The sequence below is a fragment of the Theropithecus gelada genome, chromosome 15, assembly GCF_003255815.1.
Source record: "Theropithecus gelada isolate Dixy chromosome 15, Tgel_1.0, whole genome shotgun sequence".
In the NCBI taxonomy this organism is placed as follows: Eukaryota; Metazoa; Chordata; class Mammalia; order Primates; family Cercopithecidae; genus Theropithecus; species Theropithecus gelada.
Window position 1 is genome coordinate 107,820,377 of NC_037683.1, and position 16,530 is coordinate 107,836,906.

Below are 16,530 nucleotides of genomic sequence, written 5' to 3' on the forward strand. Positions count from 1 at the left end.
GGCCCCACCCACATCCTGCTGATTGGTCCACTTTACAGAGAGCTGATTGGTCTATTTTACAGAGAGCTGATTAGTCCATTTTGACAGAGTGTTGATTGGTGTATTTACAATCCTTGAGCTAGACACAGGGTGCTGATTGGTGTATTTACAATCCCTTAACTAGACATAAATATTCTCCAAGTCCCCACTAGACTCAGGAGCCCAGCTAGCTTCACCTGGTGGATCCTGCACTGGGTCTGCAGGCCTGAGGTTGCAGTTAGCGGAGCTGGAGCCATTGCACTCCAGCCTGGACAACAAGAGGGAAACTCTGTCTCCAAAACAGGAGAAAGAAAGAAAAGAAAAAAAGAATCTCCAAATGTTCAAATAAACTCTATAAAATTTAAATGTGTTTTATTTTTTCTCTTACTGTTAGGAAATTGGTATTTTAAGTGAAAACAACTATTCAATGATTGTTTCTAGAAGAACTCCATTTTGTGGAAGCTCCTCTGAGACTTACATAAACCCTTTAGGGGAGCTCCTGGGAGAGCCTGAGCTTCTCCTGATTCAGGTTCCCTTTGGAGCGTTCACTAAGAGTCTTCTCTTTGCCGAGTTTGGTAACAAGGTTGTTGAAAATGGAAGAGTATCTTCAGCCGTGAACTTACTTTGCAACATTCACGTTTCTTTGGAGTTTCAAGAAGTTCACAATTGTCTTACAATGAACAAGAACTTTCCTATAAGAACTACAAAGCATGCCATTCAGAAAACAGGTAATAGACATTAATCCCAGGAACACTAAATATTTTAGGAAGTCTGTAGGTTCAGAAAAACCCAGGAGCCCTGTAGACTGAATGCCTACCTCCCCTCCCTGCCAACCTCCCCTTCCTGCCCCCCGGCCCCACCTCCCCAGTGATTTCCCTGCTTTGAGGCTCAACCTTCTAAAGTCCTCTTTCCTGGCTGAATGAATCTCCCATGAAGCCCCTTCCATCTCTCCACTGCTCAGAGCTCTCCAGAACTCACATTGTGATTTAAATCCAGGATTTAAATAGAATGTCTTTACTTACTAGTCAAAGCCCCACATGCTTACCCTGAAATCCCTCTAGTTATTTAGTGTTAGAAACCCACCACTAGGACCATTATTTTGCTGTTAGATCTATTTTTGGGGGAAATGCCTAATGTCAGGATTTTTGGTTTTTTTTATTTTTTGTTTTTTTGAGACGAAGTCTAGCTCGGTCGCCAGGCTGGAGTGCAGTGACTCAATCTCGGCTCACTGCAATCTCCGCCTCCCGAGTTCAAGCGATTCTCCTGCCTCCGCCTCCCTAGTAGCTGGGACTACAAGCAAGCACAACCATGCCCAGCTAATTTTTATGTTTTTAGTAGAGACAATTTTCACCATGTTGGCCAGGATGGTCTTGATCTCTTGACTTCCTGATCCGCCCGCCTTGGCCTCCCAAAGTGCTGGGATTACAAGCGTGAGCCACCGCACCGGCCAAAGTCAGGATTTTTATCGCTTATCTTTATTGAGCTGGTCTAATCCCCACAGATGAATATTTATTGACTTATTTATTTCCCTTTTTGGAGGAAGGAAGCCCTATTGCCAGCGTTCTAAAAGCTGGACAATGAGAAAAAGCTTGGAATCTCAATTTTCAGTATGTACTTTGTTTTCAGTATTGTACCCTTTCCTCAATTGGTCTTAGTGGTCTCCAGTCCAGAGACTGACTGTCTGTTTTATCCTCTATGGAAAATGAACATGTTTGTCCTTTATACAGAAATGGACATGTAGGGCTGTGTTCAACCACTCCTAAAACACTAAAACAGACATTCAGTAAATCCTTGTGTTTCCAGCCCACTTAATCCTCCAAGTTACATAACTGCAGATTGTAGCGCTCACGTAGGAAACCCTGTGAGCAGCCTCCTTTGAAGCTGGTCATCCCTCCAGCCTTATTCCCCCACACCCTCAAGGGTATTTTAACTAAGGATCTAAGTTTTAAAAATATACTTTAGTCATCTACTCGCTTTATCTTCCTTCCTGCCCCTCTCACACCTTGATTAAATCCATTTTTTTCCTTCCACCCATCCGTGTCTCTTGACTCTGGCTTTTAGGTGACAAGCGGCTGCACTTAGGACCAGACACAGTATCATGTGTCATGAGGCTTTTTGGAGAGCTCTTCAGTTTTATAACTTGGTGGCTCAAAGATTTCCTTTCTACTGCTTTAGACAGCTTTTTGTGGGGATGTGTTTTCCAAAATCAGCTGTTCTTTCCATATAGAACCATACATTGAGATTACATGAGTGGCTGTGATGTCTAATGTAACAGAACATTTGATTCTGTTTGTCTATATGGTTTATAGGAAAACATCTCTTCTCACTGATATGTTTCTTTCCCCTTACATCTCTGTTACTGTATTAACCATTACCGGCTTTTTAACAATCACTTTAAGATTTTAAAAGATATTTGCAGCAGGAATTACTGTCTGCCCCTAGAGGTAACGTTTGAGTGAACTGTCTTATTGTCATTGGGAACTTCCTTTAGATCATTCCACTGCATTCCAGACGAGTCGACAAGAGTGAGACTCTGTCTCAAAAAAAATTTTTTTAAAAATAAATGATAAAAAAAAAAGCAACCTTTCTAAGGTAATAGTTGGAGACACTGCCAAAGACATGTGACAGTGTTTTCACTTTGTTTTATTACAATGTCAAAGTATAGAAATACCTAAATATTGAATCATGGAGGGATGATTGAATTATACAATATTCCTATGTATGGCTGATTGGTTCAGTTAGAACTTTACTCACATATTGAACTTTGAAGTTTTCACTCTCCCGATCAGTGCCTTTTAGCCTCCTGTTTCATTTTGTTTAACACTCATCACTGTCTAATATATTATATTTTTCTTGTTTATTGCCTGCCTTTCCCAGAATAAAATCTTCATGAAGGCAGAGATTTTTGTTTTTACTTCATTCATTCATGTAGCTCCAGTAATTAGAAAACTGCACATGGAAACAGCTCACTAAATATATGCCAAATGAGTCGTTGATGCTTTTTCTTAACTTCATGACATAGGGAAATGTCCATAACATATAAAATAAAATATGCAGAGTCAGAACATAAAAAAATACACACACACCCTCACACACATGCATATAACAAAAATCTTGACTTCAAGATGTTCTGCTGAACTTCAGTTGTTCTTGACTTCTGCATGTGGAGGTGGAGCATCTTTGTTAAGTTTATGAGTAATGTAATTTTCTTTGTTTATGAAATGCCAGGTTACATGTTTCCTTTGTCCAGTTTTGTATTCTTTTCTCTTCTGATTTGTATAAATTCTTCATATTCCATAAACGCTACTCCTTTGTCATAGGTGTTGCAAATATCTTATTTCCACTAATGGCTTCTATCTACTTTTCATAAAGTCTTTTGATAAACTAAAATTTTAATATTATTGTTGCAAATGAACCAATGTTTCATAGTTTACTGTTTTCTGTTTTGGGTATGAAATCCTTGTCCACTGGAAGGTATAAACTATTCATATTTTCTGAATTTTAAAGTTTTTTTATTTTTTATTTGAATTCATTAGAACTTGCATTTTTGTGTGTGTCAAGTGTCAGGTAGGGGTCCAATTTTATATTTTTTTCTCATCTGTAACTAACTTCCCAGTACAATTCATACTTAGAGTTGCCCATTCTTTCCCAATGGACCTGAAGCAAAAGATCTCATGCACTGGGTTCCCTTGTAATTTGGCCATTTCTATATTTTGAGCTGTTTGTCTTATTTATATAACTCTGTAGTCATGTAAGGAGTCTTATGTAAGGAGTCTCCCTTCTGATGGAGTTACCTACCCCATTGATTTTTTTTAGGCTTTCTCTTTACTAATAAATATATTTACAAATACAAATCACTTTCTGAGGAATGCTTTAGTTGCACCCTCAAGCTTTGATATGTAGTTTTTTCATTGTCATTCTGTTCTAAGCATACTTTATTTTCTTATTTCAAATGTATTTTTAAATTTCGCAAAGTATAGTATATTGTGATCTTCTGGTTAACAAAATCTATGTTGTCAAATTGTGGTCTAAGAATATGATCATTATCATATTATTATTATTACTCTTTTTTTTTTTTTTTTTGTTCTGAGACGGAATCTTACTCTATTGCCAGGCTGGAGTGCAATGGTGCCATCTCAGCTAACTGCAACCTCCGTCTCCCGGGTTCAAGCAATTCTCCTGCCTCAGCCTCCTGAGTAGCTGGGATTACAGACATGCACCACCACATCCAGTTAATTTTTGTATTTTTAGTAGAGACAGGGTTTCACCATGTTTGCCAGGGTGGTCTCGATCTCCTGACCTCGTGATCTGCCCACCTCAGCCTCCCAAAGTTCTGGTATTACAGACGTGAGCCACAGCGCCTGGCCCGATTATTATTATCTGTTGATACTTGCTGTGGCCTAGTACATGGCAATTTTAATAAGTGTTTCATATCAACTTGAAATAAACATATATTTTGTCATTTTTAAGTATTAGGGTCTGTTAATATCCTTTTCATAAAATTTTCATAAATAGTGCTTTCCAATATCCTTATTTTGAGATTTTTGTTTGTTTGTTTATTGCTCAACCAGTATCTGAGGGAAGTACTATTTGATTGTGGCAAAATACAACATAAAATTACAATTTTAACCATTTTTAAATACAACTCAGTAGTGTTAAGTGTATTCACATTCAGAATACAACCAGTCTCCACAACTTTTCATCTTGTGAAACAAAAACTCTACATCTGTTAAATAACTTTGATTGTCCCCTCCCCACAGTGACAGAGGTATTTTAAACTGTCTCTCTGGAATATCTGTTCATTTATCATGATTTTGTCAACTTTTACATCATATGTATTGAGGCTTTTTATATGCATAAAGGTGAATTTATTATTACTTCATACTTTATAATAATGTATTATTTTAAGCATTTTAAGTACTTACAAAGCTGATTATGGATCTTTAGTCTCTAAATACCTGCAAGGAATAAGTATAGTGCTTTATTTCTAAGGAGAAATTTCTGTTTTCACCTAGAGAATAGCAAAGTTCCCTATCCTTTCTCTCTTTAAAAAAAATCAGTCTACTGTTTGAATGTGCCCCATTTTCTATGTGCTGGCTGGGTGCAGGCATCTCTAGTTCCATTCGTTATATCACACAGGTTAAAGGCTTTATCTCTGATATCTGCAAGGCTATCAACACCCCAAACTCTAAATACAGAGAATGGAAAGAATTGTTATGTATTATCTAGTGTCCCGAGGTGTTTCTAATTACAAAAGTTGGGTGGTGTTTTTAAGTTATCTTGGCCAGCCACCTTGATGAATCGGGAAGTCTCCGTGACATAATATTAATCTGAAAAAAGTATAATTTGTTGATAGCATTTACTCAGTGATTCCAGAAATGTATACTGTGAACCCGCCATGCGCATGGTTATGGAAGTCCCTACATCATACTGTCCACTTGGAGAATCATGGCTTATACATTTGGGAGGAGGGCTGTAATTCTAAAGGAGGTTACCACAACCCGCAGGCAGGACACAGAACCTCTGAAGTGAGCAGAAATGAAGTGTTTCCAGGGAGTAAGGAATGAGAAAGGCTAACATGTATGTAACATGTGTCCCACGTTCACTTTGGGGTGGAGACATAGCATGTAAATGTATTTCAGTTAGGCCTTGTACATCGAAAGATGAAGTGGAGGATACGAAGACGCAGCCTCTGTAGACTGGCCAGAGCTACGCCGTGGTGGGTGGTCTCGTATCGGGAAGGAATACTGGTCAGTTTCTGCGTTAAAGCTGCAAGAGGGAGGAGAAGTGTCAGGCAGTTGGTTGAAATCAGTGGGCAAGACTTTTGAAAGAGCTGGTTTCTGCCTTCGCCCTTAGGGAAGAAAGCCTAATGGTGTTAGCCATTCTCTAGAGAAACCTTAAAAACCTCTGGTCCGTTCGACCAAGAGAAAGTCTGTTCAGTCAAGTGGGCGGTTTAGGATTCTCTTTATTTCTCAATACGTAAGTCCTGCACTCATGGCCTAGCATGATCTAGCAAGGATTCAGTGTGATTCCACTAACGACAATTTATTTATTCCTAAGTCCATGTGTATGGACATGTAAATATATGGAAGACTGCTCACAAAATATTGGTTCTGTTTATCTTTGATATCTTGGTGGTAGTTTCTTGGTGGTAGGTAGTTTCTTCTTCATGCCTTTCCAAATCATTTTTATTTTGGGGGTTGTATATAAAGAAAATATTATAAGCACACCAAAAAACGCAAATAGTATATATATATAAAGAAAAATAATTGAAAATATTTAATTGCTCATGATGCCATAAAATGGTAGACTTTCTCAGCAAATACATATATTTCCTTAACATGAATTTATTAGCACATGGTCAGCATTTTCATTTCAATATAATGTAGTTTACAGTTCTCACTATCTAAATTGACATTTACTTTAAAATACAGAAAAAGACGGCCAGCCACGGTGGCTCATGCCTGTAATCCCAGCACTTTGGGAGGCCAAGGCGGGGGCATCACGAGGTCAGGACATCAAGACCATCCTGGCTAACATGGTGAAACCCCATCTCTACTGAAAACACAAAACAAAATTAGCCAGGCATGGTGGTGGGCGCCTGTAGTCCCAGCTACTCGGGAGGCTGAGGCAGGAGAATGGCGTGAACCTGGGAGGCGGAGCTTGCAGTGATCTGAGATTGCGCCATTGCACTCCAGCCTAGGTGACAGAGCGAGACTCCATCTCAAAAAAAAAAAAAAATATATATATATATATATGTGTATATATATATACACATATCCGTATATATCTTTATATATATATATCTTTTCCTATATATATCTTTCTCTCTATATATATATAGAAAAAGTCTTCTCAGATAATAATGGTAAGGTTAATTATACGTAATGGTCCCATTCTTTTTTTCTGTGAACCAATATGTGAAAGCAATGACTATCTTCTCTATGAAAGTTTTAGGTGGCTTAGACAATGTTCATGCTTTATTAGAGTCTCATCTTGAATGGGCAAGAGACTGCAATGCTCAGGTTACTACTGGACACAGTGAAGTGATCTGTGCCATATATATGCATAAATCATTCTGAACAGCTGGACAGTTCCAGGAGACCAATTAATCAAGTGGAAACCAGGTGTAGAGGCCAATGAAAAGCTTCTCCTTTGCCCTCGGAAGGTTTGCTGAAAAATCAACTCAAAAAAGGTAGATTAACAGGAGAAATGGCGTGCAAATTTATTAATGTGCACAAAGAGAATCACAGAGTGATTGTCAATACCTTAATGGGGTTCAGAAGCTTGTATACCATGTTGTGGGAGGGGAATCTCAGAGAAAGCCTGGCTGTTTATTTCACTTATATAGATTTTCTCCACAGATGCAAATCTCCTCCACGAAAGTCAGGTTTTCCACACTATTCCTGTCTGCTGGCCCTCTGAATAGCCACCTCAAGATACATCAAAGAACTATATTTTGGGGTATACCTTTACTCCTTTTGTATACCAGGCATCCAGCTACCCGCTATTGCTCGCCTGCATCCCATCTGCATTCTACAGGGTTATTTCCTGCTTATATCTGTTTCCTTGAACTGCCATAACAAAGTACCATAGACTAGGTGGCCTAAACCACAGAAATTTGTTTTCTCACAGTTCAGCAGTCTGGGAAGTCCAAACTTATGTTGTTGGCCGGTTGGTTTCTGGTGAGGGATCTCTTCCTGGCTTGTAGATGGTCACCTTCTAGCTATGTTCTCACATGGCCTTCTTTAACTGTGTGTATGGAGAGAGAAAAAGAGAGAGACAGAGAGAACTTCAACCATCTGACCCCGGCTTTGAGCCTCATGCTTTGCATATGACTCCCAAGTCCATATGCACATTAATAAATGTGTATACCTTTTCAAAAATCTGCCTATTATCAGTTTGTTTTATAGGCTTCATAAAAGGCCAACAATCCTATCAGATTGGGGGCCCAACCTAATCTGATAGCATGTAACTTTAATTACCTAATATCAGTTTAATTTCTTCCAAATGTAGTCTAAATGAATTCAGTTCATAGCAATTCAGTCCATAGCTTGGCTTAGCCTGGTCCACAGTCACAGGTGAAGCTGAGCTATGGACTGAATTGCAGCCCATCCCAAGTCATATGTTAAATCCCTAACCTACAATTTGACTGTATCTCCAAATGTAGCCAAACTGGAGGCTAGGGATTTAACATATGACTTGGGAAGGGCTGCAATTCAGTCCATAGCTCAGCTTCACCTGTGACTGCAGGCCCGCTTTGACCCAGGTAAACAGACTTCTCTGTAATTCAGTAGGATAACACACCTTCTGCAATCAAGTCTTAACCACAGATTTGGGGAAGGGCTTCTCTTTCCAAGTTCGTTCTTCCTTGAGTATCTTCCCTCAGCTATGGATTAACTTACAGAGTTCACTTATGTCCTATAGTTAATCTTTTCTCATGGTGTAATTCTTTATATTAAATTTCTGTTGAAATCACTCTATGGTTTTTATCTCCTGATTTGGCCTAGACTGCTACAACAGCAGATAAGCTGAGAAGCAAGAGCTTGCAATATAACTGCCCCTGGTGTTAATTATTACATTTTTGTGGAATATATCTGTTACAGGACTAGGTATCTGCTTTCATTATACTTGTACTTTAGTTTTATTTAATTATACTTGTATTATGATTCTGCCATGCAAAATGTATGCCTGTGAAGAAAATAAAAATATTTCACCCCCAAATATCCTTCTTTGACATCGTCTGAGATTGCTGTTCAGAGGGCCTGCAAATAGAAGTGGCCCTGAAAAGCTGTCTTTCCTCAGGTGGGAGGTTTGCATCTGTAGAGAATCTGCCTTGATACAGCCAGGCTTTCTTCTGGGGCACTTCCTTGTCTGGGTCTAGTCTGACACCTTTAAACTTCTGAAAGAAACACTTACCATCTCTTTTCTTTGACGGCTACTACCTGTGATTTTTCACCTACATAACAAGACCAGCTTTGCTGCCAGGCCTCCTCTTCTCTCCCTCCCATAACGTGTCCCACCACCATAACTTGATTCACCACCAGAACCTGGTTTTGGCCATGCTCTGAGCTGCCATTCTTTCTGTAGCCTCAAGATGGCATAAAATCTTCAACCATCTGACCCTCGCTTTGAGTTTATTAATACTTTGTATATGACACCCATGCCCATATGCATGTTAACAAATTTGTATGCCTTTTCTTCTGTTAATCTGCCTATTATCAGTTTGTTTCATAGGCTTACATTATCAAAACTTCAGGGGAAAAATGTAAACTTCCCTGCAATGCCAGTGCAGCACAAAGCTTAGAGCACATGGTAACCCTGACAGGAGGGTCGCTGCATCCGGGGGACCTCACAAGACAAGTCTGGAGGTAGGGACAAGCAGGCAGAGGGAATCAGGGTGACAGTGTGGGCAAGAGACCTGGACCACATAGCGTCTCTCTCAAGAGGGCTGCATGAAGGTGGTCACAAGGACAGGCTAGGACTGAGGGGTGGTGTATTTTGAACATGTCACTGGGGCAGAACAACACCAGATGTTCTCACTCACACTGCTGGCCCACCATGCAGCAGCTGGAAAGAGCAGAACAGCCCTTCTTTCTGCTTCCTGATATCCTTACTAGAAAGCAGAAATGCTTAAAGATGCCTGTCCATTAGTACAGAACATGTATTGAAGACTGCATTTGGAGACCAGAGGCAATAAATTGAAAACTAGCATGATTCTCTTAGTCACTTTTTACATAATAGATTCTGATAATTTAAGACATTTTTTGTATGTGATTTATTGTAGCCCATGTGTTACAAAGGATCTGAGAATTAGACACTTTAATTGTAATATATTACTAAGTTTAATATGGAATGTTGTTACCCCTTGTATGGGAGTGAAATATGCTTAAAGAAACATTACAATGTGTCTAAAATAACTTCTTAAACTTGCAAAAATCAGAGTGGATATGCCACATAATTGCACTCTAGTGTGAAAATTCAGAGATGTAAGAGCAGGTCAGATACCACCTGGGATAAGGTTTCACCTATCCTCCTTTTATGATCAAAAATTATTTTGCAAATTTTGCATTTCTACAAAATTATTTTAGGTTATTATCTAAAGTCACCATTTAAGATTCACCATTAAAAAAAAAATTCTGGGCTGGGCACGGTGGCTCACGCCTGTAATCCCAGCACTTTGGGAGGCCGAGGTGGGCGGATCACAAGGTCAGGAGATCGAGACCATCCTGGCTAACATGGGGAAACCCTGTTTCTACTAAAAATACAAAAAAAATTAGCCAGCCGTGGTGGCGGGCGCCTGTAGTCCCAGCTACTCGGGAGGCTGAGGCAGGAGAATGGCGGGAACCCGGGAGGTGGAGCCGAGCGAAACTCCGTCTCAAAATAAAAATAAAAATAAAATAAAATATAAAAATAAAAAATTCTGATACCTGGTAAGAACAATGTCATGCAAAGGAATTTCAAAGTTGTGAATTATCTTCTTGGCTCCACCTTCTAAGAGAGGAGGATGTACTATTTGTTCTTGTAAATCCTCACGGTATTTCCCCATTAGCATCCCCAAATACAAGAGCTCTAATGAGAAAGTGGCTGCTCAGAAATTTGGGCAGACGTTTAATCCTTATGCCTTCATTTCTTTCATTGCTTAATAAACACTAATGGATAATAGTGAACACATTTCTATATCAAATGATTTTATAAAAATTTAGTCAAGGAATTAGGAGAAAGTACAGTCATTTCTCCAAAGGAGCGTTTCAACAGACATGTCATCAAAAACTAAATTTAAAATGGCAACCTGTGTGAAACACTTTGGCAGAATAATAATAAATAATTTGGATACAAGCTGAATACACGAATTATTTTACTGGGGTGGATGATATGGGCATTGCATGCTTATTATGTTTTTGGTTTGTATTACCCTAGATGTTGTTTAATGTTCTAGTGTTTTGACAAAGACGGGCATAAAATGAGCACTAATATTTTAGTTTCTATTTTCTTAAGGAAATAGACCAGTCCTTTGCAAACACGTTTTATTTCCTAGTAAACTCATCTATTGCGACAACTATGCAATTAAGGGACAAATCATTCTTCCTTAATCTCCGTTGATGGCAATTCCAACTGGTGCCCAAGCTATGACTTTGGGATCACCACTCTTCTCTCATACTCTACATCCAGTCTGGAAAGAAATCTTTTTGGTTCTATCACACTTACAAAAGCTACCAAAAACCCTACCACTGATTAAGAACTCCATCGTCACCACCCTGATCAAAGCCATATTTTTCTCTTTCCTGGACCAATTTAATGGCCTCTGGAGGAGGACTGGCCCCCAGATGGCCTCAGCGGACCCAGCTTTCTTCTCCCCTTCTCCATTTCCTGGCTTGCAGTTTTAGAGTAACTGTAGAATGTGCGAAGAATGCGGTATCTTGATACATGGAGGAACTTTCCAGAAAAGCCTGGGCTTTGTCCTCATTCCTTGTGGAACAGGATGTACTATAATGCTTTTGCTCAGTGACCCACCCATGGGATGCCCTGGAGCTAAAACCCAGAGCGGTGTGCTTTCAGAGTCCTTCAGCTTTGGTGCAAAGTGGAGTATGTATAGATGAGTATATATTCTCTTTATACCAGAAGTAAGTATAGTTTCATTCAGTGAAAGTCACTGTCCCTAATCTATACAATACTCAAAGTTTAAAAAAAAATACTCTTATGTTTAAAACTGTGAGCATTGAAAGCTGACTTATCTATTCAACGATCATATATAGTAAAGGGTATTACAGTATAAAATACCAAGAAAGCAGATAAGTTCATGAAAAAACTGATTTTGAACATCTTTTTTATTCATTATATGACATCCTGATAAGTTGTTCTGAGGAATTACATGCTTTTGGGGTCTTAAAGTACATTTTCTACAAAAAAGTCATAGCGTTTTCTTAAAATGAGCCATCAATTAAAGCAAGAATGGGGAGTAGATGGCATTGGTAGATACAATCAACTAAAACATTGTGTTTATTTGCACTCCAGAGTACGGTGAGCTTATATTCAAAATTACTAAAGGAAGCAGAGTTGATTTTCTACAGCTTCTTCTGTTTCTTCTCTCAAACCTTCAAAGAGAGGAAAATGCAAAGGAATGCAGTATTCTCCCATTTAAATCAACATTACAAATGCAATTAAAGGGAATATAATATGACTAAACAAGACCTCATCATGATGTGAATTCTATGGCAGTTTATTTTGACTGCTTTTACTGAGCTTTGTGTGACTTTCTTTAGTTTATTTGTTAGCCACTCAGTTGCTAAGATCAGGATGTTTTTAGCTTTTTAGACACAGTATTTGTCGAAGCTCTTCTTCTCATACTATACTTTTCTGAAATGAATATGAAAGTATTGAAATGTCTTATCAACTTTCCATAAAAATTCTCATTTACTTGAGCCTTTGCAAATGCCTGACTAAACACATGGCTCTTCACTTCAGAACTTGCTCGTCAGCATCTGCCATGGAAAAGTTTCGATTGCACACATATGAACCCATTGCCAGCACCCCAAGGGAAGGGGCAATAGAAATGGGAGGGGAATGATCAAGTCAATGAATGATGCACTCCATTAATCTTAATGTTAGGACATTAATATTGCTTGGCAACTGCCTAAAATCAACAATAAGTGATCAACCAATTTGTTGCCTAAAAGTTACTGATTTAACCATCAATAACTTTAACAGCATAACAGTAGCAATAACTGTAACTTCACTAACTTTAAATAACTAAAGTTATTTAACAGTAACCATAACAGCATATATGTACATCAGTTATACATTTAAAAGAAGGACATTTTTTATGTACATCTGAATGGAGAATATTAGATAATATAGAAAGACATGAGACAAAGTTAATAATACAACCCCTTAGAGCTTTAATAAATGAGCTCTGTCAGTCAAGCCACAGTAACGACCTTTTCTCTGTGATATGAACCAGGACTCAGCAGGTGCACAGAGGAGATAAACTGCCATTATAAAGTACAATTAACAGGTAGTAGTAGCCTAGTTCATTATACACACATACGCATGTCTCCAAGCCGGATGATCAGTAAGTATTCACAGCAAGTAATCACCCATTCAACAAAGCAGCATTACTTCACCTTCTGAAAAAGTGGTTTCTACTTCTAGAAAAGCTTGCTGGTGACAAGACGAAAGCTGAAATAGGTTACAATTCTAATACACACACAGTACAGGTAACACAAAGAGTCTTTCATTCTTTAGCATTCTTAAGCATCACCCAAAATGCCAAGAAGAAATATGGTAAGTTTCAAGGTTTTACATAAAGTACTACACTGACCTTTTAAAGTGAAGGGCTTAGTCACCCAAATACCGTCTCAGGCCCTACAGTATCTCCCCTGAGTTCCCGGTATATAATTTATTATACCAAACAGACCACTCTCCGGAGGTCTTCTGATATTTCTAGATCTCTTCCAACTTATAACCTAATCAGCTCCCTCAGTGCCACATAGGCCTCAAGCGAATCTCAATCACTCTTCTTCCATTCATTTTTCATTTACTTATTTACAAATATGTATTTAGCATGAATTGTCTGCCTGCACTGTTTTAGGGGCTCAGGTATATGGTAGGACCTAAGAAAGGCCCTCGTTCTTGTATCTCTGTAAAGGAAGATGAAAAGTTTTAAAAAGGTAAATATTTAAAAATACTTCAAAGGAGGCCAGGTGTGGTGGCCTACACATGTAATCCCAACACTTTGGGAGGCAGAGGTGGGTGGATTGCTTGAGGTCAGGAGTTCGAGACCAGCCTGGGCAAAATGGTGAAACCCTGTCTTTACTAGAAATATCCGCCCCTAAAAAAAAATCAGCTGGGCGTGGTGGCACGTGCCTGTAATCCCAGTTACTCGGGAGGCTGAGGCAGGAAAATCACTTGAATCTGGGAAGCAGAGGTTGCAGTGAGTGGAGATCATGCCACTGCACTCTAGCCTGGGTGACAGAGTGAGACTCCATCTCAAAAACAAAAAACAAATAACCTTTAAAAGACACAAAATGCTGTAATAGCAGAGAGTGATCATTGCTTCAAAGAAAATAAAACATGATTATGGAAAATAAATGAACTGGTTAATTCGAGTCCTGTCTGTGTCCACTGCTACCATTTTGGAGTGGGTTCTTGTTAGGTCGCCACTTACCCAGGCTCCAGTGATACCCTAATTGGTTTCCTTCTGTTAATGGCCTTCATTGTTTTTTCTGCAATGCTGCTAGTATTGTCAGAGCCTGCAATAGCAATTATTGAGCAACTTTTCTTGAGAGAATAACCTTATGAGAGGGGAATAGTAAGCAGGGTGAGACAAGGGTGAGATCTACCTAAGCCAGGATAATCTCAACACAAGACTGGCTCAGCCTCACACCTGGAGTTTTGGAGCATAGATTGCATTACGGAGTTGGGCTGATGTTGAGGCTAGAGGAATAGCCCTTTATACCATGTGTCAGTCAGACACTGGCTACAGGCTGTCCAGGTGAGGCAGCTCCCTTCAGTCTGGAGAAGTGCTCAGGAGAACAGGACACTTGTGAGCCCTTAGCTACCAACACTAATAGTATTGGGAGGATGCAGAGGCCTAGTAAAGTGCGACTGAATGGAGCGGAACCCTTTAATTTAAAAGAAGAGGAAAATGGATATTGATTAGAAACACAGCAGCATCTGCCACAGTTAGAAAAAGCATGACTATGTGGTGTTTCTGTAAGAACAAGAGAGAATGTCAGTGAAGCACATCATAACAGTGATTGCAGCATGAGTTCTCAGTCAATGGCAGTTACTTTGATTGTGACAGAGATTGAGATGTTTATAACTTCAATAGCTGGCACTAGAATTCCTATTAGAGAAGAATTCCTAATGTTGAACTACTAGCTTGATGAGTTCTTTGGGATAAAATTGAAAGTTCAAAGTTATGACCAATGGCAAGAGTTAAAGCAGCAAAGGGGGCACCAAAACTATCTTGTGTGAGAAAAAGATCCAATTCAGTTTTTCTCCTGAGAAGAGGAAAGACAGGAGAGAAGGGAGGGGAAGGTAGGAGATGCGGGAAGGAGAGCCAGGGTCATGCTAGAAATGCTCAGAGGGAATTAGTTGACCAAGCAGTGGGGAATTAACTTTTAAAGAATATAAGGCTTGGCCTGGGCGCAGTGGTTCATGCCTGTAATCCCAGCACTTTGGGAGGCCGAGGCGGGTGGATCACCTGAGGTTGGGAGTTCGAGACCAGCCTGACCAACATGGAGAAACCCTCTCTCTACTAAAAATACAAAATTAGCCGGGCATGGTGGCACATGCCTGTAATCCCAGCTACATGGGAGTCTGAGGCAGGAGAATAGCTTGAACCGAGGAGGCAGAGGTTGCAGTGAGGTGAGATCACACCATTGCATTCCAGCCTGGGCAACAAGAGTGAAGCTCCATCTCAAAAAAAAAAATAATAATAATATAAGACTTATGTTTACAGTAATTTTTATTTCACCTCAATATCTTCAGTAAGGTAATTGAAAATAAACTAATGTATTATATGTATCCACATATATGTATATGTGGATTTTTTTTGTGAAAGTTAAGGGAGGAAATAATTCTTGTAAATTTATGAGTTAGGATGTTTGAGTCACAGAGAAAGAATAATCCATGAAGTGAAGAAGTCGGAATTCTGAGCCAGAGGTGATTGCAGTGCCTGGAATATCCTGAGAAACAGAACCAGTAGGAGAGACAGAGGGAGAGAGAGAAAGAGAAAGACTTACTATAAGGAATTAGCTTATGTAATTCTGGAGGCCGAGAAGTCAAGTTCTGCAGTTGGCAAGCTGGAGACCCAGGAGAGCCAATGGGATAGTTCCCGTCTGAGTCTGAAGGCCTGAGAACCAGGAGAGTCAATGGTGAAAGTGCCAGTCTGAAAACTGGCAGGCTGAAAATCCAAGAAGAGCCAATGTTTGAGTTTAGTCTGAAGACAAGAAAAAACTCACGATCCAGCTCAAACAGCCAGGCAAGAGTTTTCTCTTACTTATTAGAAGGTCAGAGTAATTTTCGTTCTATTCAGGCCTTCAACCGATTGAGTGAGGGCTACTCTTACCAGGGAGAGAAGCCCACTTTACTCAGTCTACTGATTCAAATGTTAATTTCATCCAAAAGTACCATCACAGACATAGCTGGGATAATGTTTCATTAAATATCTGGGCAGCTCATGGCATAGTCAAATTTCCACATGAAATTATTCATCAAGGCCGGGCGCGGTGGCTCAAGCCTGTAATCCCAGCACTTTGGGAGGCTGAGACGGGCGGATCACAAGGTCAGGAGATCAAAACCATCCTGGCGAACACGGTGAAACCCCGTCTCTACTAAAAATACATAAAAAACTAGCTGGGCGAGGTGGCGGGCGCCTGTAGTCCCAGCTACTCGGGAGGCTGAGGCAGAGAATGGCGTAAACCCGGGAGGCGGAGCTTGCAGTGAGCTGAGATCCGGCCACTGCACTCCAGCCTGGGCGACAGAGCAAGACTCCGTCTCAAAAAA

The 16,530-nt window shown here is 39.7% G+C and overlaps 1 pseudogene; it reads left to right on the plus strand.

Moving 5' to 3' along the window:
- Positions 1-16,530, plus strand: part of LOC112607778 — a 75,616-nt pseudogene that overhangs the window by 4,470 nt on the left and 54,616 nt on the right.